Source organism: Delphinus delphis, chromosome 1, assembly GCF_949987515.2.
Source record: "Delphinus delphis chromosome 1, mDelDel1.2, whole genome shotgun sequence".
Taxonomy (NCBI): Eukaryota; Metazoa; Chordata; class Mammalia; order Artiodactyla; family Delphinidae; genus Delphinus; species Delphinus delphis.
Window position 1 is genome coordinate 780538 of NC_082683.1, and position 23287 is coordinate 803824.

Sequence of the window (23287 nt, forward strand, 5' to 3'; positions counted from 1 at the left end):
GGCAGTGAGAGGAACCTGCCTGTCCAATCACCGTTATTCAGCAAGTGCCTGGCTCCTCCTCTCTGCCTCTCCTGCCAGATGACCCAGTTACCCTCAAACTCTCTCCCCAAGAACACCCCAAAGTGTGTAACAGGCCAGTATGTAAAAAGCTACAGAGTTACTTACATTCATCAGGGAACACCTATGTTAGCCTGCACCCACTTGTAATGCTGCTTCGTTACATGTCTTAGATGAAAAAACAATCTTTTGGGGCTTCCCTGGTGGTGCAGTGGTTGAGAGTCCGCCTGCCGATGCAGGGGACGCGGGTTCGTGCCCCGGCCCGGGAGGATCCCGTGTGCCACGGAGCGGCTGGGCCCGTGGGCCATGGCCGCTGGGCCTGCGCGTCGGGAGCCTGTGCTCCGCAACGGGAGAGGCCACAGCAGGGAGAGGCCCGCGTACCGCAATCTTCTGTTTTGTTTGAAATGTAATCCCTCCCCCTCCCAATCAAAGCATCTTTCTCGATCTCATTTTGGCTCTTCCAAACCTTAAGATTCTGAGCTCATTTGGCAGTCGCTTTATGCAGCCTGTTACGTACAGGAGAGCTGCTGAAATGACAGGAAGGTATTGTGTGCTGAAAGCTAATTAGTTCAACCCATTCTTCCGACATAAAACAAATTAAATTCTATGCTAATTAAAACTGCTGTCTAGCGGCTTCCCTGGTGGCGCAGTGGTTGGGAATCCGTCTGCCAATGCAGGGGACGTGGGTTCGTGCCCCGGTCTGGGAAGATCCCACATGCCGCGGGGGCGGCTAGGCCCGTGAGCTATGGCCGCTGAGCCTGCGCGTCTGGAGCCTAGGCCCGCGTACGGGGGGAAAAAAAACAAACTGCTGTTTAACCTCACAAGAGTTAACCAGAGGGAGGAGATATGGGGATAGATGTATATGTATAGCTGATTCACTTTGTTATAAAGCAGAAACTAACACACCATTGTAAAGCAATTATACGCCAATAAAGATGTTTAAAAAAAAGTTAATGAAAATAGGTCTATCACACATCCCATGTCACAGCTAACTTGCTCGGCTGGAGGGAGTAGCATACCCATTAGGACAAACTTTGAAGCCATGAGACCAGCTGAAATGAAAGGCCAATACAAACAGCTGGCACCAGTGATGAGATAGATAAGAACCACCCCCCGCCCCAGCTTTTCTTAAGGCGTTCAGCCTTCTGTTACTGCATCAACTCCCTCTACCAGCTAGTTTCTAACAACATCAATTGTGCTTGCTTCTCCGTGTGTGGTCCAGGGACCAGCAACGCCAGCGGCACCTGGGAGCTAGTCAGGAAAGCTCACTCACTTGGCCGCAGACTGAATTAGGATCTGCAGCTAATAAGATCCCAGGGGATGCATTCACAGTCGAGTTCTGGATGCACCCAAATACACACCCGGGTTTAGGAGCTCCCTATTTAAAAACAGACCAGTCCACGGTTCCCCTCACCACCCACCAACTACAGAGCCCTTTCCTTCCCCCCTCCTCCCACAGCAAAACTTCCTGAAGCCACATCTACACAGGTGGTCTCCCCTTCCTCAACTCCCATGTTTTAACTCCCCGCAATCTGTCTTTCACTGCCCACCACCGAGCACCTACAGCCCCTAAATCTGAGGGACCCCTTTCACCTGACCCCTCAACAGCACTCTATGCGGGATCCCCACCCTCCTTACTGAGGAAGAGCTGCCCTCTCCTTCCTTCACTGGCTGGGCATCCTGTCGCCTCCTCTTCCTACCTCCCAGGCGCAGGTGAGAGCATCATTCACAAGAACTGAAATCTTACCTATGACTTCCAGACTGAACTCCAGGCCAACATCCTTAAGAGCCAACACTTGCACTTGGTTTCCTATGTCCATTCTGAACTTCAAATGTTCCAAGGATGGCTCTCTCGTCCCCACTGGACAGTCAACAAACCTGAGCCACCCATCTGGCCTCATCTCGGTGCCCGACCATCATCGGCCCCTAAGTGTGCAGAGCAAGCGCTTAAGAACTGTCCTAGGGGGATTCCCTGGTGGTCCAGTGGTTAAGGGCTCTGTGCTGCCATTGCATGGGGCACAGGTTCGATCCCTGGCCGGGGAACTAAGATCCCACATGCTGCCAGGCACGGCCAAAATAAAAAAAAGAATCGTCCTAGATCATCAGCACCGTGGCTAGCTCGACCTCCAGAGCAGATATGAGTCTGTCCACTTACTCCCATTTCCTCAGCCCCCATCCTTAGCCAAGCTACATCATTTCTCATCAACAGTATCCTTTAAATGATCTTTGTTTCTATTTTCACCCCAACAATCCATTCTTCCTTCGGCAACTGAACAACCTTTTAAAATTCACATCTGGTCACTTCCTGCTTAGAATTGTGCAGTGGTGTCCACCGCACCGAGGGAAAGAATCAAACCTTCTTCCACATCAGAGTGACCATAAAATGCACTGTCCACCAAGGCACGTCTAATAGTCAAAGAGGGCACTCCCCACACAGAATCCCGGCTCACCGGGTGAAGCTGACACTGCCTGGCAAACTGGGCCAGGTGGCCAGTGCCAGCTTCCTCTCCAACCCTGACTTCTACCGCCTTGCTCCCGGGGCACAAAGCTTCAGCCACGCTGGCCTCTCCCCACCTCAGGGCCTTTGCAATTGCTGTTCTCTGCACTTGAAGTAACCAGGCTCTTCTCCTACCTGGCTTCTCCTCCTTCAGGTGCCAACTGCTCAGAACGGCCTTTCCCAAATAACCTAAAACCAAGTGCCCTCTCTCCACTCTGGATCTTGCAGCACTCACCACAGGTCTGAAACTTGCTTATTCACAAGTTCACAGTCCTCCCCAGAAGAAAAGATTAGAAGCTATTTCCCAGTACTTGCACATCACCAATCACAGTGTCTTGCTGAAAGTAAGTATATGGCAAATGTCTGTTAAATAAACTGATGCCTTTAAGCAGTTCACTTCTGGAATCCATTCCACAGCAATCTTAGTATTAACTGGACACCCTAAAGCAGGCAATTCTACATGTCATGCTATAGAGAGGTCCTGAGAGATTTAAGAAATGGCCACAGATTCTTTGCAGCTCCTCCTGTAAGAACGAGGTTCACTATTTCTCTACACTTCCAGTCTGGACTAGGCCTCATAACTTGCTCCGACCAACAGAATGTAACAAAGGTGACACTGTGTGACTTCTCCGTATGGCCTCAAGAAGCCTAGCAACTTCTGCTGCCGCCCTCTTACCACTCGGCTACCCTGAGAGGCCTGAGCCGGCCTGCTGGAGAGGCCACATGGAGAACAGAGGTGCAGCCTGGCGAAAAGTCCATGCAGGTAAGGCCTTCCCAGAAGTGCCAACGGACTGCAGACGCATGAGTGGGCAGAGCCCCCCACCACACAGAGCCCTAACTGCCGGTGGTGAACACACAGTTATTGCTTGAACTCGTTAAGTTTGGGGGGCAGTGTGTTATGCACCAACAGGTAACTGATGCAAGGCCACGAGCACGTTTTCTTAACCGCAGGGTGCATGTTAGTTTAAGTCAGAGTTCTCAGCCTCGGACCGGTGAGGTCTTGGGCTGGCTCACCCTTGGCTGTTAAGCGGCATCCCTGTAGCACACCACACATTATGACGACTAACCACAGGTGTCCGCAGACAAGCAACAATGGAGACCAAAGGCAAGGGGAGAATGCTGCCTGCGCCTCCCAGGGGCTTGGCACTTCCACGAGGGAAGGAAGGAGCCACTGCTTTGGGGGGCGTTCTTTGTGCTGTCTCCTCCTTCACATATGTCCTTTCCCTCCTCACTGGTACCCAAAGGTCAGTTAGTGGAATGGACATTAGCAATAGCCTCTATTGCTATTATAACCTATTCCTGCAAAAATTACCCTCAAGGATGTCATTCTTCTGTTTCCACCAAAGAAAAAAGACAGCTGCAAAAAACAAAAATTGCCTAGAGGGTCCTTCCAGCACTGGGCCTGTCCTGGCCCCCGAGACACTCAAACCCTAGCTGCTGAGTGGGCTCCACAGACCCAGGAAGACAGAGCCCAACCATTTCAGAAGCTTTTCTTTTTTTAAGCTAGCATTATCTAAATCTGTGAACAAATGTTTAAACTAGAAGAGCTGCTGTTTTAAAGCTCTTCTTTCATAGCTAAAGTGTAGCACACTACTCAGCAGCTTAGCATTTTCCTGAATATGTCAAGTTTTAAATTATGGGAAATGTGTGCGGTCAGTTCCCATATTTTAAGAAAATGTAAAGAGGACATGATGGTCTGTTACTGATTCAAAAAGCACATTTTAAATGCCTTGCCAATCAGTGTTAGGCACTGAGATTCTCCCTGCTCTGAGTGCATCGATTCCCAGGAAAAGCTCCCTGCCCTCTTCCCTTCTCATCTCTCTGGGTCTACAGCAGCCATCCCCAAACCCACACCCCAACAGTGGTTAAGCAATCTCAAGCCTTTCCAATAACCCTCCTATCCATTCTCCGGAAAACTACCTAGACGTTAAGCCCTAGTTAAGTGGTTTCACAGGCCACTGGCCCCAAACCTAACTGTGTATCATGTTCGCTTGGAACATTCCTCTAAACCACCTGAGTCTCAGGCTTACAGATGGACCGACGGGCACTTTCAGGGGGTCTGACTCAGTCAGGTTCAAGAACTAACCCTGCCGGGCTTCCCTGGTGGTGCAGTGGTTGAGAGTCCACCTGCCGATGCAGGGGACACGGGTTCGTGCCCCAGTCCGGGAAGATCCCACATGCCGTGGAGCGGCTGGGCCCGTGAGCCATGGCCGCTGAGCCTGCACGTCCGGAGCCTGTGCTCCGCAACGGGAGAGGCCACAACAGTGAGAGGCCCGCGTACCGCAAAAAAAAAAAAAAAAAAAAAAAAAAAAAAAAAAAAAAAGAACTAACCCTGCCCACATGAAGAGCCCAACTGGCACACCCTTTACTTCCAGCCTGTGCTAGTTGGGAGAGTGAGAGACAGAGCCTCACAACTCTGCAAACACAATTTGAGGGGAACACCATGAAGCAGTAACTGTGGTCAATCAACGTGATCAAGAGCAACAATGGTGGCCAGAAAAAGCCTCTTTGAGGTGACACTCAAGCTGAGACCTAAAGGATCAAGGACTCAGCAGTGGAAACAGCAAAAGTAAGGAGATGTCAGGTGGACACGAAGACAGACGAGTCTGGAGATCAGAAAGGCTGCAATAGAGATATAAATTTGAGAGTCTTCACAACTATCAGTAAACATTATTTAAAACAGATAAGAACAGATGGGAACAGCCACGATCACCTAAGGAGAGCCCAAGAACAGAGAGAATCCTGGACTCAAGATGGAGAAACACCAGACAACTGAAGGCAGGCAGGGCAGGCAAAAGAGGAACCTTGGAAGGAAACCAAGAAGGACAAAGCGGCAGAAGGAGAACCAGGAACTAAGAGAAGAGTGTGTTTCAAAGAGGTGGTGGTTAAGTGAGTTCAATGCCAAGAGGCAAAATGTGATGAAAACAGAGAAAAATGACCATTTCAGGGAGCTTTTTTTTTTTTTTTTTTTGCGGTACGCGGGCCTCTCACTGTTGTGGCCTCTCCCGTTGCGGAGCACAGGCTCCGGACGCGCAGGCTCAGCGGCCATGGTTCACGGGCCCAGCCGCTCCACGGCATGTGGGATCTTCCCGGACCGGGGCACGAACCCGTGTCCCCTGCATCGGCAGGCGGACTCTCAACCACTGCGCCACCAGGGAAGCCCTCAGGGAGCTTTTTTACTTTGCAAGCAGAAACATCGAGGCACTTACAGAGAAGGAGAATGGAAATGAGATGGGCAGAGACCCCTGAATGGTTTCTCCATCCTCTGACCCCACGCTGACCCAAAAAGCCCAGCTCTATTCCTGAACTTTGGTTCTGAGACATCCAGAATCCCAATAAGACATTTTCCTTTTCCACCTAAGTTCTCTCTATTGTTTTCTTCAACCTGCAACTGAGACTTCTTTTTACAAGCTCGGCCACGAAAGGACGGTAAAGACATGGGAGACAGGGAGCTGGGAACGCAACGAAAACAGGGCCCAGGAGGAAGCTCTAGGTAACGGCAGTGGGTTGAAAAGTGTCCCTTGAATATTCTTGTCCACCTGGAACCTGTAAATGTGACTTTATTTGGAAAAAAGGTCTTTGCAGGTATAATTAGTTTTAACTCAAAATGAGGTCACAATGGAATAGGCCCTCATCCAATGACTGGTGTTCCTATAAGAGCAGAGACAGACACAGAGAGAAGGCCACATAAAACAGGCAGAAACCGGATTGCCAGCAACTACCCGAAGCCAGAAAGAGGCATCAGACGGAGCTGCCCTGTCAAAACCTTGATTTCAGACTTCCACCCTCCAGAATTATGAGAGAATAAATTTCTGCTGTTTTAGCCACTCCTTTTGTGGTAATTTGTTACTGCAGCCCCAGGAAACTAAGAGTAGCATTCCAGAGCCACACAGAAGAACCCCTGAGAACCTTAAGTGAGACAGCAACCACAAAGACAGAAATAAAGAGCAGGGGTCGACTTGGAGAAGCGTGTGAGGAAAGGAGGAAGGCAAAGGAGGCAAAGGTCACAGGCAGGGGTGGTAACGGAAGCAAATACGTCAGTGCTTGCGCCACGCTAAGCACAGGGGTAAGTGTTCCATTTGCACCACCTCGTTTCATCCTCACCACCAGCCCAGGAGACGGGAAAACTGAGAGAGGAGTTACACAACTTGCTCACAGCCTCAAAGCTCAGACTGCAGAGCCAGGATGTCCAGCACATGGGCACAGAGAAGCCACGGAGCAAGGAACACCATCAACTGTTATGTAATTACTGGTCACGTTTTCAAAGATGTAAACATAATGTGTAACAAAGTAGAAAAAGTAGAACTTAAAAATCTACACATACAGTGTGATCTCCCATCTGGGGGGTGGGGGAATCTCTGAATACATGTGCATGAACGACAAAACTAAATGAAAATACAACAACATAATATTATAGGTTATTTCCAGATAGGTAAACTATAGATTTTCCCCGTCATTTTTGTGTTTGTTTTTGGTTTGTTTGTTTTTTTGCGGTACGTGGGCCTCTCACTGCTGTGGCCTCCCCCGCCACCGAGCACAGGCTCCGGACGCGCAGGCTCATCGGCCATGGCTCACGGGCCCAGCCGCTCCGCGGCATGTGGGATCCTCCTGGACCGGGGCACGAACCCGCGTCCCCTGCATCAGCAGGCGGACTCTCAACCACTGCGCCACCAGGGAAGCCCTGTTTTTGTTTTGTTTTTTTGGCTGCATTGGGTCTTCATTGCTGCACGCGGGCTTTCTTTAGTTGCAGCAAGTGGTGGCTTCTTTTGTTGTGGACCACGGGTTCTAGGCACGCGGGCTTCAGTAGTTGTGGCACATGGGCTCAGCAAGTGTGGGTCACAGGCTTAGCAGTTGCAGCACGCGGGCCCTAGAGCACATGGGCTTCAGTAGTTGCAGAGTGTGGGCTCATTAGTTGCAGCACGCGGGCTCTAGGGCACGCAGACTCAGTAGTTGTAGCTCGTAGGCTTAGCTGCCCCGCAGCATGTGGGATCTTCGCTCTCCAACCAGGGATCAAAACCACGTCCCCTGCACTGGAAGACAGATTCTTAACCACTGGACCACCAGAGAAGTCCTCTCCCCTTCATTTTTATAATCCTAATTTTGTACAATAAACAATTAAACACTTTTATTATTAAAGTACAACAGTTAAAGATAAAAACTGGGGACAGTAAAATGGACTTACTGAAAAGGACATCTTTATGAAAACAATAACAGTGATAACTTAGGGGGAGCAGGGACAAGGCCCTCAAAGAATGAGGACAGGGGGACTTCCCTGTGGTCCAGCAGTTAAGAATCCACCTTCCAATGCAGGGGACGCAGGTTTGATCCCCGGTCGGGGAACTGAGATCCCACAAGCCGCGGGACAACTAAGCCCGCACCAAAACGAAGAGCCCACACGCCACAACTAAGACCAATGCAGCCAAAAATAAATAAGTAAATATTAAAAAAAAAAAAAAAAAGACTGAGGACAGGACATATGGAGGAACTGAGGCAGTGAAGACAGATCTCCTGTCCAGGGAGTTTAATTTTAAACAGAGAAAAATATGAATAGTGGCTGAAAAATATACCAAGATTAACTGGGAGATTAAGTTATATAAGACTTATTAGTCACGTTTGAAGATAGAATAGAAGGAGCCCCTGATGAAGAAACTAAAGATAAAACTGCTGGTGAATATGTTCTCAAGTGGAAGAATCCTCCCTTTAACAATATATGGAGGAGGCAGATGCAGACACAGAAGTCCTCTGAGATGAAAGAGTAGGGGAGAGGAGCTCAAATTAGATGGTCCATGGTGTAATAATTAAGAGCACGGGCTCTGGAGGCAAACAACTGACGTTCAAACATGGGTTCCACAGATTCCTGGCTGTGACTCTGGCCAATTACCTAATCTCCCCATAGGTTTAGCCACCTATGAAATGGGGCTATTCACAGGACCTGGCTCAGAGCTGATTAGATGATCAAACAGTAACACCGTCAAGTTCTTAGCACGGTGCCTAGCTAGCACGGTAGGAACCTAACAAGGCCGAGCTAACAGCACTGGGGTCATCTGCAAAATGCAAGTTCATCTACTGCCGAGAGAACTGCAGGTGGAGGACGGAAGGGCCACGGTCCTTCTGTGCCATCCTCAATTTCCCAAGCCCTCTTATTTCAGTTCCTCGCCCGGTCCTGTCTCGGGGCTTCTCCCTTTGCCCAGGTATCTGCCTGCCTCATCCCCTCACCTCCCCTTGCTTGCAAGTTCAGATGTTTCCACCACCCTTTTAAAATGAAATCAGCCATCTCTATGGCCCTGCCCTGATTTCTCTTTCAGCACAACCTTTTCCACCCGCCATCGGACAGATGACGTCCCTCTCACCAGAGGGGGTGGGCGTCTCTCATCACTGCCCCATCGCCAGCTGCCGGCTGGTACTGCTCAGCCTTGAATGTGCATTTCACTGACACTCTCCCTCCCCTTGTTTACAGGTGCTCCTCAGGTGACAGTGCTCAAGGTACTCCATCTAAAATCAAGGCAGGGGACTACCCTGGTGACGCAGTAGTTAAGAATCTGCCTGCCAATGCAGGGGACGTGGCTTCAAGCCCTGGTCCAGGAAGACCCCACATGCTGTGGAGCAACTAAGCCCGTGCGCCACAACTACTGAGCCTGCGCTCTAGAGCCCGCGAACCACAACTACTGAGCCTGTGTGCCACAACTACTGAAGCCTGCGTGCCTAGAGCCCGTGCTCCACGACAAGAGAAGCCACCGCAATGAGAAGCCCGCGGCACCAAAACGAAGAGCAGCCCCCGCCTGCCGCAACTAGAGAAAGCCGGCGCACAAACGCAACCAAAAGTAAATAAATAAATAAAATTTATTTTAAAAATAAATAAATAAAATAAAATAAAGGCAGAACAGGGACTTCCCTAGAGGTCCAGCGGTTAGGATTCTGCGCTTCCACTGCAGGGGGCACAGGTTCAAACTGGTTGGGGGAACTAAGAAACCACATGCCATGCAGGACTGCCACAAAAAAAAAAAAAAAAAAAATGAAGGCGGGAACAGAGCCCTCCCTCAACCCCACATGCCTCTCCACCCCTTTCCTTCAGAGCCTCCCCACAACCCACTGCCACTCATCGGCCCTGGGGAGTCCTGACTGCTGAATCCCAATCAAATCTGCCTCTTTGACCATTCCCTTCCCTCTCAGAGACTCTCTTAAGCACTGACACTGCTCTGATGTTCTTCCAACTTCTGACCACTCCTATAAGCTGCTTTTCCTCTGCCATGCCTCAACACCCAAGCTACACCAAAGGGTCTTCAACCTTTAGAGAATCTCTGGGTGGTTCTTCTCCCCAGGAAAAGGCACAGTTCTACACCTATAACGACACATCAGGACAGGGTACCTGTCTCCAGGGACCTCTCTGGTCCCTGCAGGCACCTGCGGCTAAGGCCCTTGACGTGCACCGGTCAGTTTAACCACCACATTGCTCTCCAAATCACTGCTGCTCAGAGGCTTGGTCTCAGGCTTCCCTTACACTCTTAATTACTGAGGATCCCAGGGGCTTTTGTTTATGTGGGTTATATCAACGGATATTTACTACACTAGAAACTAAAGCAGAGACTTAAAAAATAAGTTTAATAAGCCTATTACATATTACCATAAATAATATTTTTTACAAAAAATAACTAGAGGGACTTCCCTGGTGGTCCAGTGCCTAAGACTCTGCGCTCCCAATGCAGAGGGCCTGGGTTAGATCCCTGGTCAGAGAACTTGATCCCGCATTCCACAACTAAGAGCGCCACAACTAAGAGCCTGCATGCTGCAGCAAAGATCCTGCGTACCACAACTAAAACCCGGCACAGCCAAATAAATAAATAAATATATATATTTTTTTAATTAAAAAAAAAAGAAATAACTAGAAAAATAACTTAGTGAGAAGAGCAGCAACATGACACATTTTAGCACACCTCTTTAATGCCTGCCTCAAGTAGAGAGAGCTGGATTCTCACATCTGCTTCTGCACTCAATCTGGTACAATATCTTGTTTTGGTTGAAGGAGATGAGGAAAATTCAGCCTCACAGATATGTAGTTGGAAAAGGGAGGAGTAGGGCTTCCCTGGTGGCGCAGTGGTTAAGAATCCACCTACCAGTGCAGGGGACACGGGTTCAAGCCCTGGCTCGGGAAGATCCAACATGCTGCGGAAAAATTAAGCCCGTGAGCCACAACTACTGAGCCCGGGCACCTAGAGCCCGTGCTCCTCAACAAAGAGAAGCCACTGCAATGAGAAGCCCGCGCACCACAACGAAGAGGAGCCCCCGCTCAGCAACTAGAGAAAGCCCGTGCACAGAAACGAAGACACAACGCAGCAAAAAAAATAAATAAATAAAGTAAATAAATTTATAAGAAAGAAAGGAGGGGAGTACTGTAACAGCCTTTTCAAATAAATATAGACAGTCTTTTTTGATACTACATCAAAACTTGACAAGTGGTAAGTTTCTTAAAGGGTAGTTCTGGGCTTCTCTGGTGGCGCAGAGGTTACCTGCCTGCCAGTGCAGAGGATACGGGTTCAGGCCCTGGTCCGGGAAGATCCCGCATGCCGCAGAGCAACTAAGCCCGCTTGCCACAACTACTGAAGCCTGCGTGCCTAGAGCCCATGCTCCACAGCAAGAGAAGCCACCGCAATGAGAAGCCTGCGCACCGCAACGAGCAGCCCCCGCTCGCCGCAACTAGAGAAAACCTGCGCACAGCAATGAAGACCCAACACACAGCCAAAAATAAATAAATTTATATATAAAAAAAGGGTAGTTCTGCTGTGGAATCTGAAACTATGTCAATTAACTCTGCATACTGTTACATCAAACACCAGGGGCTTCACTCCATCCCTGTGCTTTGAATGGATCTTTCACCCGTCTGTGAGCTAGTAGCATCAAGCACAGGCCATTTGGAAAATATCAGCTCACTGAGTTAAGCAGATCTTCCAAATGTTGACACGTTTTATTATATAACATTAAAAAAAGAAACATTTCGTTAGCATCACCTCCTATCTTGCAAAAAAAAGTCTTTAAGTACTGGGAAGCTGTCAAGCTCATGGTAGCAGAATCAAGTTTTCCAAAATTCAAATTTCCATTTGAAAGCTCAAATTTTATCACTGCCAACAATACTGTCAGTTATTTTCCTTGAAGTATCTGGTTCACTTCGTTCGTTTTTATGAAAATATCTGCCAAATTCCCCTGTCTAAACAGCCATCATTTTCTGTCAGCTGTTCTTTCAACTCAAGCGATCGCAGAGTTGCTTGTCCAGAAGACCGCTCTCACATGTTAAGATGCATCAGTGCTTTATGCCAACTTCCCATTTTGTCACACAGGCCAGTAAAAAGATGGATACTCAGGTTGAAGTTTAACAAAATTAATTTTGATTGCTTCATCAAGGGCATTCGATTAAACTGGATTTTTTTTTTTAAAACCACAAATTCACAGCAGTGAAGAATACTATGACTACAATCACCGTTATAACTGGCTTGGTACCACGGCTTTGATTTCTGCTACAGAACCAGCAGTGTCACCCAGCACTGCTTCGTACCATCAGTGGGAATGTCAACACAGTAGAAGTCAAATGACATCTTAATATGATCATGACAGCAGCCTGGACCTAATGAGCCCCAGAGTCTACAGACCGTACTCGAGACCCCTCGCTCTAAGTGATGGTGAAACCCAAGACTTCAACCACCATCTAAATACTAATAACTCATCCAGACCACTCCTCCAGAGCTCCACATTCACGTGTACAAAAATCTACATTTGGACAAACACTTCAGAGTGTTTCAGACACTGGTAATAGTAGTGAACCAAAGTGCCTGTCTTCATGGAGCTTAGAACTAGTGGGTAGATCAACATAGAGACTAGGGAGACAGAGCAAGGGAAGACAGAGGTTAATGAGAGCGGAGAACACCCTCTAAGGAGGGGATATTAGAACAAAGACCTGAATGAAAGGAGTGGATGGTCCAAACAGACCTCCAGGAGAAGAGCTTTGCAAGAAGGAGTAGAAAGTGTAAAGGCCGGTGTGTTCTAATGCAAAATGTGGGAACGCCTCCTGGGGTCCTCAAACCCAAGGTGCAAAGACTCACTCACTGTCTTCCCATCAAACCACTGCTCATTTCAGTAAATGCAAAACAGGCACCCGGACTTCCAGGAGAGAAACCTATACTCGCTCACTCCCTTCTGACCTTCCACGCAGTCACCTAAGCATCTGAGTCACCAGTTACCAGCTTTGCTACCCTGGCCCAGACCCCCTTCCTCTCTACAGCATCCCATCTGGAATCTGACCTGTCTTCCTCCTTCCTCTGAGAACACTCCAAGTTCAAGACCAAGTGATGTTCCCGATCAGGTACATCTCCTCACCCTTTGAGGGCTTCCTAGAGCCCTCCACGTAAAAGGGCAAATTCTTTACCAAGGCTCTGACCTCTCAGTGTCCATTCCTCACCACTCTCCAGCCCTTTGGAACTTCTGTCCCTAGACAATCCATGTTCCCTTTCATTCGATAAATAATTACTGAGCACCTATCTTGCACTACACTGTTATACGTGCTGGAGACAGTGGGTGAAGGAAGCCAACTGGTTGCATGAAAAGCATACACAACCATCTCCTCAGCCTGGAACACTCTTTCCTTCCCCTCCACAAGCCAGGCAGCCTCCAACTGGAGAACCCTTTCAGTCTCAACTTAGACATTTTCCAGCAAGCCTGCAAGACAGTGGCGGCCCTGCTGCTCCAGCCCCGCGCCTGCCCACCCACCGCCAGCTCTGGCTCGGCTCTACCACAAGAAGGTTGTTGATCATTATGAAAACCCCCCAAAAGTGGGGTTCCTTAACAAAACATCTAAAAATGTTGGAACCAGACTGGTGGGGCTCCAGCGTACCGTGATGTAATGAAAGTACAGATTCAAGCGGATGAAAAGAGGAAGACGGTCAACGGCAGGTTTAAAACACTTGGCTGTGGTTCTGCCACTGCCTCGAGCTCGTCAGCCAGCAAGTGGGTAAAGGGGAAGACAGTGGAGGAAGCCACAACCATCAAAAACACAGGGGGCGGGGCTTCCCTGGTGGCGCAGCGGTTGACAATCCGCCTGCCAATGCAGGCGACACAGGTTCGAGCACTTGTCCGGGAAGATCCCACATGCCGCGGAGTAACTAACCCCATACACCACAACTACTGAGCCTGTGCTCTAGAGCCCGTGAGCCACAACTACTGAGCCCACGTGCCACAACTACTGAAGCCCATGCGCCTAGAGCCCGTGCTCCAGAACGAGAGAAGCCACCGCCAACGAGAAGCCCGCGCACCGCAACAAAGAGTAGCCCCTGCTCGCCACAACTAGAGAAAGCCCGCGCACAGCGACGAAGAACCAACACAGTCAAAATTAAATAAATTAAAAATAAATAAATTTATATTACAAAAAAAATAAAAACACGGGGGCTTCCCTGGGGGTCCAGCAGCTAGGACTCCGCACTCCCAACGCAGGGAGCCTGGGTCTGATCCCTGGTCAGGGAACTAGATCCCGCATGCTGCAACTAAGACCCAGCGTAGCCAAAAAGTAAATAATATTAAAAAAATTTTTAAATCATTTTTAAACAAACAAAAAACACCGATATCACCAAGGAGGTCTGCCTTCCCCCTGTGAAACTGTACTGCTCCATGACAGCCAAAGATGCCATCAAGGTCACCCTGGCTGATTACAAACTGAAACAAGAACCCAAGAAAGGAGAGGCTGAGAAGAAATGAGCCCTCAGGGAAGTCTCCCACAGGTCACACAGGCTGCTTCCCTCCCTCCCCCGCCACCAGCAGTCACGCACACGGAGGTGTTCAGAAGCCCTTGCACTGAAACAAAAGAGCTATGAGATCTGCACAACCTATGCTATTCACATTGTGACTCTAACGCAAGCAAAATACACAGTCTAATTAATTGTTCTGAATCTGTGTTTTCTTTCAGCTCATGTTTATTGCCTTAACCCAGTCCAAGTCTATTTCGAACTCTTTGTGTGGCCCCAAAACTGAAAACAATAATGAAGTCCCTCATTTGGGTAGTCATGAAGTGCACAATTATCTAATTTTCCTGAATCCATTTTGGGGAAGATTACCAGTAGATACCTTGATAAGATTACTTGACAGAACCAAGTATTGTACATAAAACAGATCTGCATATATATAATAAAGGAATGTAAGACAACCCCCCCCTCCAAAAAAAAAAAAAAAACATTTTCCCTAGGAAGCCATCATTAAACTCTAGGTTAGCTGCCCCTGTGATCCACCGCCCTTGTTTTTCACCTTTGTACATAAACTGTCAGCCTCCCTGTTAAACTATAACATAAGGTCCTGGGCCACACCCATTCTATAATTTATAGACTCAGCACCTAGCAGAGAAGATGCTGAATGAACATTTGTTAAACAAATTTCCTGTTATAATACTTTTGAGAATATATGAAAAATATTTCATTGTCACTAGCTGGCAAATTAAGGGATGCCAAAGAATGTTTTGTGAAATCCAAAATAATTCAGCATCATAAAGGGAGGTGGAAGTGAGAGCTTTAAAAAACAAACAATCATTTTACCAGTTTCAAAATGAATTATAGGATCAAAACTGTCCTATAAAGGTAAAGCCGGGCTTCCCTGGTGGCGCAGTGGTTGAGAGTCCGCCTGCCGATGCAGGGGACACGAGTTCGTGCCCCGGTCCGGGAAGATCCCACACGCCGCGGAGCGGCTGGGCCCGTGAGCCACGGCCGCTGAGTCTGCGCGTCCGGAGCCTGTGCTCCGCAACGGGAGAGGCCACAACAGTGAGAGGCCCGCGTACCGCAAAAAAAAAAAGAAAAAAAAAAAGGTAAAGCCTTTTGAACAAAATGAAAACAGACTCATAGCTACTCATGAGACTCAAAGAGAACTGGTGGTAGCCAGAAAGGGGCAGGAGGACAAAACAGGTGAAGGGGATTAAGAGGTACAAACCTCGTTATATAATAAATAAGGGGACTTCCCTGGTGGCCCAGTGGTTAAGAATCCGCCTGCCAACGCAGAATGCAGGGGTCACCGGTTTGATCCCTGGTCCGGGAAGATCCCACATGCCACAGAGCAACTAAACCCGTGTGCCACAACTACTGAAGCGGCATGCCACAACTACTGAGGCCTGTGCACCTAGAGCCCATGCTCCGCCACAAGAGAAGCCACCACAATGAGAAGCCCGTGCACCGCAACGAAGAGCAGCCCCCACTCGCCCCAACTAGAGAGAAAGCCCGCGCATCAAAGACCCAACGCAGCCAAAAATAAATAAATAAAATCAATAAATTTATTTTAAAAATAAGATAAATAAATAAATAAGTCGCAGGGATATAACACACAGCATAAGAAATATGGTCAATAGGGGGAATTCCCTGACGGTCCAGCAGTTAAGACTCCATGCTTCCACTGCAGGGGGGACCAGTTTCGATCCCTGGTCAGGGAACTAAGATCCCGCAAGCCTCGTGGCGCAGCCAGGGGTAAAAAAAAAAAAGAAAGAAATATGGTCAATAATATTATAATAATTTTGAATGGGGACAGAGAATTACTAGACTTATCATGGTGATCATTTCCAAATGTATGCAAATGTCAAAGCCCTATGTAGTACACCTGAGATTAACATAATACTGTACATCAACTATATTTTTTTATAAATTTATTTTATTTGTTTTTGGCTGTGTTGGGTCTTCATTGCTGCATGTGGGCTTTCTCTAGTTGCTGCAAGCAGGGGATACTCTTCGTTGCAGTGCGTGGGCTTCTCATTGTGGTGGCTTCTCTTGTTGCAGAGCATAGGCTCTAGGCGCGCGGGCTTCAGTGGCTGTGGCTCATAGGCTCAATAGTTGTGGCTCACGGGCTCTAGAGCGCAGGCTCAGTAGTTGTGGCGCACGGGTTTAGTTGCTCCGCAGCATGTGGGATCTTCCCAGACCAGGGCTCAAACCCATGTTCCTTGCATTAGCAGGAAGATTCTTAACCACTGTGCACCAGGGAAGCCCTCAACTATATTTTAATTTAAAAAAAAAAGCTTTTTGAGAAAAGAAAGAATGTCAGAGATGACTTGGGAGAAAGTAAGGTAGTAAATTAAAGTGATGGGGGCTTCCCTGGTGGTGCACAGTGGTTAAGAGTCTTCCTAAATTCTCTATAATCTACCTTTATCATAGTTTAAAAGACTGTCACAGGGACTTCCCTGGTGGTCCCGTGGTTAAGACTCCTCGGAGAGTGTTTTCAATCCCTGGTCAGGGAACTAAGATCCTTCATGCCGCGCATGCCAAAAACAAACAAAAACAAAAACTGTTACAAAGCAAGGCCATAAGCAACAGAAACGGTGATCCTCTAACAGAGCACTGCGGCCAGGCACTGTTCCAAGTGCTTCACACGTATGCTAACTCACTCAACCCTCACAACCACCTTAGGAAGGAGGTTCTAGTGTGCCTGCTTTTACACATGCGGAAACAGACACAGAGAAGCCAAACCCACATCCACACCAGCAAGTTCAGTTACACAACTGGGTTCTAACTCAGGCAGCCTCAGTCCTTCAAGAAAAGAGTGAATTTCTTTCCCTCCCAGCAATTCAGGAATTATCTTAAAGTTCCTAGGACAATTTTTTTTTGGAAACCTGTTGTAGAAGCTTTAACATTCTCTTGTCTAATTAGAAAGTGTCCAGAATTTTTTTAAAGCTTTACCAACTACAACACTTGGAGGTAGTCAAGAGAACTTGTAATCTGCATGGGGAATATATTTTACAATTGCCACAGGACTGAGTCAGAAGACGTGCAGACATGTATAAACACACAATTACCCACAAGTAAACAAGAATATATTCAATCCCCTTAGTATTCTAGTCCTGCAGGTTAAAGAGTAAATAGCCTTTCCCTCCTTGATAAAGTACATTATTAAGCCTGGACCAGGAATGCCCTGGCAGTCCAGTGGTTAGGACTCTGCTTTCACTGCCGTGGGCCCAAATTCAATCCCTGATCAGGAAACTAAGATCCCGCAATGCCTCCTCACTTAAAAAAAAAAAAAAGCGCCTGGGGCAACTAATTATTCAATCGTAACCCTTTATCAATGGCAACATGGATGCAACTGAATAATCTCTTCAGAATTATTACTTCTGATAGTCTTGACTTGGTCTTTTAATCATTAACTTTTTAAAAATGGCTTTTTTCCCAGAATTTTAACTTAGTAAGTCAAATAAGGGAATACTCAAGTCTCTCAAAGAAAGCAATATTGTGCTATAAAATGGGAAGCTTTCCTATCACTGGAAGTCAGTAGGAATTTCCATCAATTACTGTGGTACCTAATGGTAGGCACTGCAACAAGAACAAGAGGGCTAAAAGGTTTCAAAAGCTTTCAGCATTCCTCTGATCCACCGATCAAATCAAGTGTCTACAGATTGCCTGTTTTTCTTAAACGAGAGCTGTGGAACAAAACTCACAGCTCTAAAAAGAAGTGGGATTCTTCGTTTTCCAGAAGAGTCAGGGTAATGTTGCATTACTCAATACACAGCCACACTCTCCATAAAAATTGGGACTGTTTCTTCCTTCCAGTAATGTTACACATTCAGTTTTATAAATTATTTCTCTGATCTCAGTTTAAATTTGTTTTTATCCCCTCATTCTATGTTCACTAAACCAAACACTCAACTAAACTGCCTGCTTCATAAATTCTCCGACCACTCTTATCTAGAAATGCAAACCTGAGAGATCAGAATTTATACCAGGGTTAAAAAATTCTAAAACTTTTTCTTCAATGCCTTATTATACTCATCCTAAATAAAGGTTTTAAAATAACATGGCACGCCATATGGTCAAGCCCAGATAACAAAATTGAGAATATCTATTACCAATCCACTAATGCCAAAGCCAAAGTCTCTAGACAGTAAGAACTTAATCCCATTTGGAAGCCAACATGAGCCAAATCTTTTGGGGAGAGAAAACAGCAATCCGATGAAGAGACTGTAATTGACGCCAATACTGCACATCTGCAATAAAACATTATTTATTAAAGTACTGGCTAAAAAGGCAACTGATGGTAGGTAAGTCTACAGCTGTCCTGAAGACCCTTCTCAAAGTTAATTGTAGAAATACAACTTCTCCAATCAAACTAAAGGATAACAGACAGAAAATTTTAGCAAAATAAAAAGTTAACAGCAACAAAACTTTGAGAAATAAATTAACTCCTCATAAAATCTGTGCACTTCTCATGTGGTCAATATAAGACCTAGGTGTTCCAAGCTCTGAAATCAAAGCCACTAAGCATGGAAAAGATTTGACAGCCTTTTGGCAGCCTTTCAAATCTCCTCTGAGATTAAAATGAAATCTGAGGAAATTTACTTCAACTCCCCCTGAAACAGAAGTAACTCAAGACATCAAACAAAGAGAAATCTTTATTAAGGTATCATTAAAGAACATTCTGCTTAGTACATGCCTGCTGACACAAATACAGCTCTGTCGTAAACTCAGGTATCGTACAAAAGGAATATTCTTGTCTGATGGGCATGTTCATTTAAGAAAGTGTCAACTCTGAATCAAAACTGCATAGTTGAACAATATTCTCTATAAGCACACTCTTGACCATTTCCACAGAAGATGAGAGGCAGCCCTAACACTGGCTCCCCACGCAGGGAGAACCGGGAGCAAGCCACAGGCACAATCATAAAACTTAACGTCGCTTTCCTCAACTCTCACCTGCTAAGAAAACACTGCAGCATTTACAGTGCCTGTGAAACCAGAGGCATATACAGAGGGAGTCTCGGGAGGAGAGAGGCCCTGCGGTCCAGCCTTACAGCAGCCGGGAATCTTCCCCCCACGGGATCCTGCCAGGTCGGCCTCTGACCCTTCCAGTTGCGCTCCATTTCTGACAGCTCTGTCAGAAAGTTAAACTGAGCCAAAAGCTACCACCCAGTTCTGCCGTCTGGAGGTTCTAAGACCTGTTTCCATGTTGGTGGCACCAGCCCTATCCCCAGCCACACACCCATATTAGTAAGGAAGTAAAAAAGGAACTGCCTGTTCGTTTTCTTTTTGCAATATGTACCTTCCGGAAGAATCCAGAACAGGCCCTATCTATCTTAATAGAACGCAAACTGAAATCTTTCTTTGAAATACGAACCCCCTCCACCCCCAAAAGACTAGAGCTTCAAATTAGAAAACAAAGAACTCAGGTAGAAATCTTATCGATAACAATAGCTTTTAGACCTTATCCAGTATCTGGGGCTGAAGGGAAGGGAACTTCTCACAAAGCTAATACTTCCACTTATTTGCTAACTATAAAAAATATCTACATATTTTCTTAATAATCTCATAAGCAACTGCTTAATCATTAAACGTTATTGGAGATCACTGTGTTACCAAACAGGTAACAAAACGAAAATACAAAAAAAAAAAAAAAAAGAAGGGCTCTAATACTCCCCACACCAGAACTACAGATTACGACTTTTACATCATTTATGCACAAACTCAGTAACGTACTCTTTAACTGTAAATGTCCACCAACTTCCTTTCCCAAAATAAACACCCCTACCATCGCTGTTCTCCTTCAGTCAGTGAGTCTCACAATCCTAACTAAAAAGGTTCCATAAAGAGGAATTCAGTAGATAAACCTACTTGGGTATGCCAACGAGGTAATTTAAAGGACTTCAGAGATGTTTAAACACCACTTGAGTCAAGCATCAACTCGCAAGGAAAAATACAGGAGGATTTTCCAAAGTCCGATGGCTCAGCGATCCCTGGGTGGAATTTCCAGCACCCTCCACCCGGCCGGGGCAGAGGGCGACCCCGACCCTCGCCCGCCGCCCCCCGCCGCGCCCCCGCCCCCGGGCGGCGCCCCCGGAGCCCCGCGGCGCGGGCGGCGGCTGACAAAGGCCGCGCGGCGGACGCGCCATCTTGCCGGGCCCGCCGGGGGCCATTCATTCGGCGCGGGGCGCGGGAGCCCGGCCACCGCCCGCAGGCTGCGCACCCGCACCGTGGCTTCGGGCGGCCCGGCTCGGGCCCGGCGGCGACCGCGGGGCTGGGGCTCGCGCTCGCCGGGCGCTTTGTCCGCCCCGCGCGCCCTCGGCGCCGCTTCCTCATTTCTCCGCCGCAGCGACGCCAGCCTCCCCGCGAGCAGCCGAAAGGCCGCTTTTCCCGCAGCTCGTCCTCCCGCGGCCAAGGACGGCGCCCACCGCCCGCCGCGGGGCAGGGCCGCGGCCGCCTTTGTTCCCTGGCCCGCCCGGCGCCCCTCCTCCGAGCCACCTCCCAGACGCGGGGCGCCGGCCCCGGACCCCAAACCCTGGAGCCTCCGGCCCCGCCCCCACCGCGGACCCCAGGACCCGGACCGCAGGCCTGCACCCAGTACCCCAGACCAGAGCCCCGGACCTGGACTCCAAACCCCGGAGCCCCAATCCAGGCCCGAGCCCGGGACTTCGGTCTCGGTCCCGGCCGACGGCCGCGAGGTCCCCACCGCCCCCGCCCCCGCACCGCGGACCCCACCCGGGCGGGGCAGGAAGACGCGACCCGGAGGCCGGGTGGGGGCGGGGAGGGTGGGGGCGGGGCGGCCCGGGCGGGCGGGCGACTGGGGGGCGATGGGGAGGGGCGGGGGAGGGGGGGTAGGGGTCGGGGCTGGGGGTCTGGGCTGGGGTCGGTGCCGCGATCGCCGCGCTCACCTCGACACCGCGTCCCGCCTGCCGCGCCCGCTCCCCGCCGCCTCAGCCGCCTCGGCCGCCGCTCCAGGAGATGGTCGCGCTCGGGCCGCTCCGCGGGCGCTGCGGGCAGGTGCGCCGGCGAGGCTCAGTCTGTCGGTCCCGCGGCGGCTGCTCCACTCCCGCGCCCGCGCCCGCTCCCGCCGCCGCCGCCGCCGCCGCCGCCTCCGTCCGCCCCTCAGACGCCTCCAGCCATCGGGATGGGCGCGGCGGCCCCTGCCCGCAGCCTCGGGAAACCCCACGGTCGCGTCACCGCGCACGCCGCGCGCGCACGCACCGCTCGACCGAGTCCCCGGCGCGCGCGCGCGCGCTTCGGCCCTGCGCCAGCCCCGCGCGCGTACGCGAGCCGCTTAAAGGGGCAGCACCGCGCCCTCGGGGACCCGCTCCAAGAGCCTACGAGGCTGACCTGCCTCTCGCCCGCACCGGGCTGCGCGCCTCAGGTGCTGGCCCGCGGAGCCCTGCGGTGGTATGGGTCTGCCTGCTGCCGACCCGCTTGGTTCCCTGCCAGGTGGACGTGGGTAGAGGCCGCAGAGTGGGAGCCTGCCACCGGACCCGGTGCCCAGCAAAGGCTCTCTGCACCCCGAACATGCGCCCAGCACACACGCCCCGTAACGCACTCTGCGCCCCACATCTGCCTTCTGCACCCCGCACACACATGCATATGCCAGCGCAGGCTGATCAACACCCACGCTGGACCAGGTCGGCCTCAGGGACTCACGGCTTCCGCCTGCCCGCGGAGCAGACGCCCCGCAGTACGGGGTCAGGGCCCGTCCTCGGAGGTGCCCGTGGGGCTCGTGTGAGCTGGCCAGGTGTGGGCAGTGTGGCCTCGATGGTCAAGGCCCTCCTGTCAGGAATGGCCACCTGAGCAGGGAGGTGTGACCACGGGAAAGAGTGTCAGGAGGGACAGATGGACCACCCTTGCAAATGCAGCTGAGTCAGCCAGGCAGCTGAGGAGCGAAGACCCCCTAGTGGGGGAGGGGAAGGAGGTGGAGAGATGGGTCAGCTGTCAGCAGCCTGTAGCTTCCAGTGTCCTCAGAAACCTCCTGGATGTCCATGGATGGAGCCCTAGGCCCACCAACTCCCACTTCTCCATCTGACTTGTGCCTCCCCAGTTCCGACTCCTCCCCACCCCATGGACTTCTTCACTGCAAGAGCCTGCGGTCTCCAACCCTCATCACCCCTTTCCAGCCAGCTCAGCCTCCTGCCCCCAGCCCTCCCTATGCTGCCCTTTCCAGACCAAATCCAGGAGCCCTCCTCCAGGCCTGCACAGCTTGGCTGAAGGAAGCAGGAGGACACACCCAGCAATGCAGCTGTCCCCTTAAACCTCAAGGGGTCCTGTCACCGCCCCCCAGCCTGATTCGCAGCTGCAGCCCATTTGTCCATATGCCTGTGTGCTGTCTGTCTAGGGTGGCCCTGGACCCCAGCATGGAGCCCATGCCTTCCCACCCACGTTAGGGCTGTACTCCCTGTCCCTCCCCCTCCCACGGGTCTTTCCTGCACAAACATGTCCCCACCATTTCTTGTGCCCTTCCTCAATCCCTGGCACAAGAAAATCCCTGCCCCACCCTGAACTCAACCATTTCTGCAAGGAGCCCCGTTTTCCTTCAGTGGGGCATGGGATCCAGAAGACAGGATCCAGGCGCAGGCTCTGCGTGCTGCTGCCGGAGTGGCATTGCTCCTAGTCCCGGTCAGTGCACAGAGCTCAGGAGCATATACGGTACAAGCATACGTGTTTGCAGACACACACAGACCCCCCCCCCATCTGTAACCAATCTCCCATGCTCACCACCACCTTGCCTGGGCGCTGACCGCAGCAGAGATGTCCACCCTGCTCAGCCGAGTGAGGACAGAATGCCAGCTGAATCACTCCTCTGCTTAAAACCATTGAGAGCATCCATTGCCCTGGTCCCTCTGCTCTGTCCTCCTCACTGCCCAGCATCTGGCTCCTCTCCGCTCCTTAAACACTCAGTCACTGCGTTCCACCCTCTGGCCTTTGTCCCTTGGGGCTCCATCTGCCCCGGGGGGGGTCTCCCCGGCCCGCCTCGGCCCCCCGTGTTGCTCTGGCT

At 50.0% G+C, this 23287-nt stretch overlaps 1 protein-coding gene across 4 annotated transcripts in view; it reads right to left on the bottom strand.

Moving 5' to 3' along the window:
- The window catches only part of GNB1 (G protein subunit beta 1), a 92240-nt gene extending 70825 nt beyond the window's left edge, over positions 1 to 21415 (bottom strand). For 3 of the 4 annotated variants that reach the window (XM_060013101.1, XM_060013083.1, XM_060013092.1), the window contains exon 1: positions 21186 to 21414. The gene's annotated coding sequence lies outside the window, so the exon portion shown is untranslated. Of the gene's footprint in view, positions 1 to 21185 lie in introns of all 4 variants that reach the window. The other variant, XM_060013111.1, reaches the window with a different exon arrangement.
- Positions 21416 to 23287: the final 1872 nt, after the last annotated feature.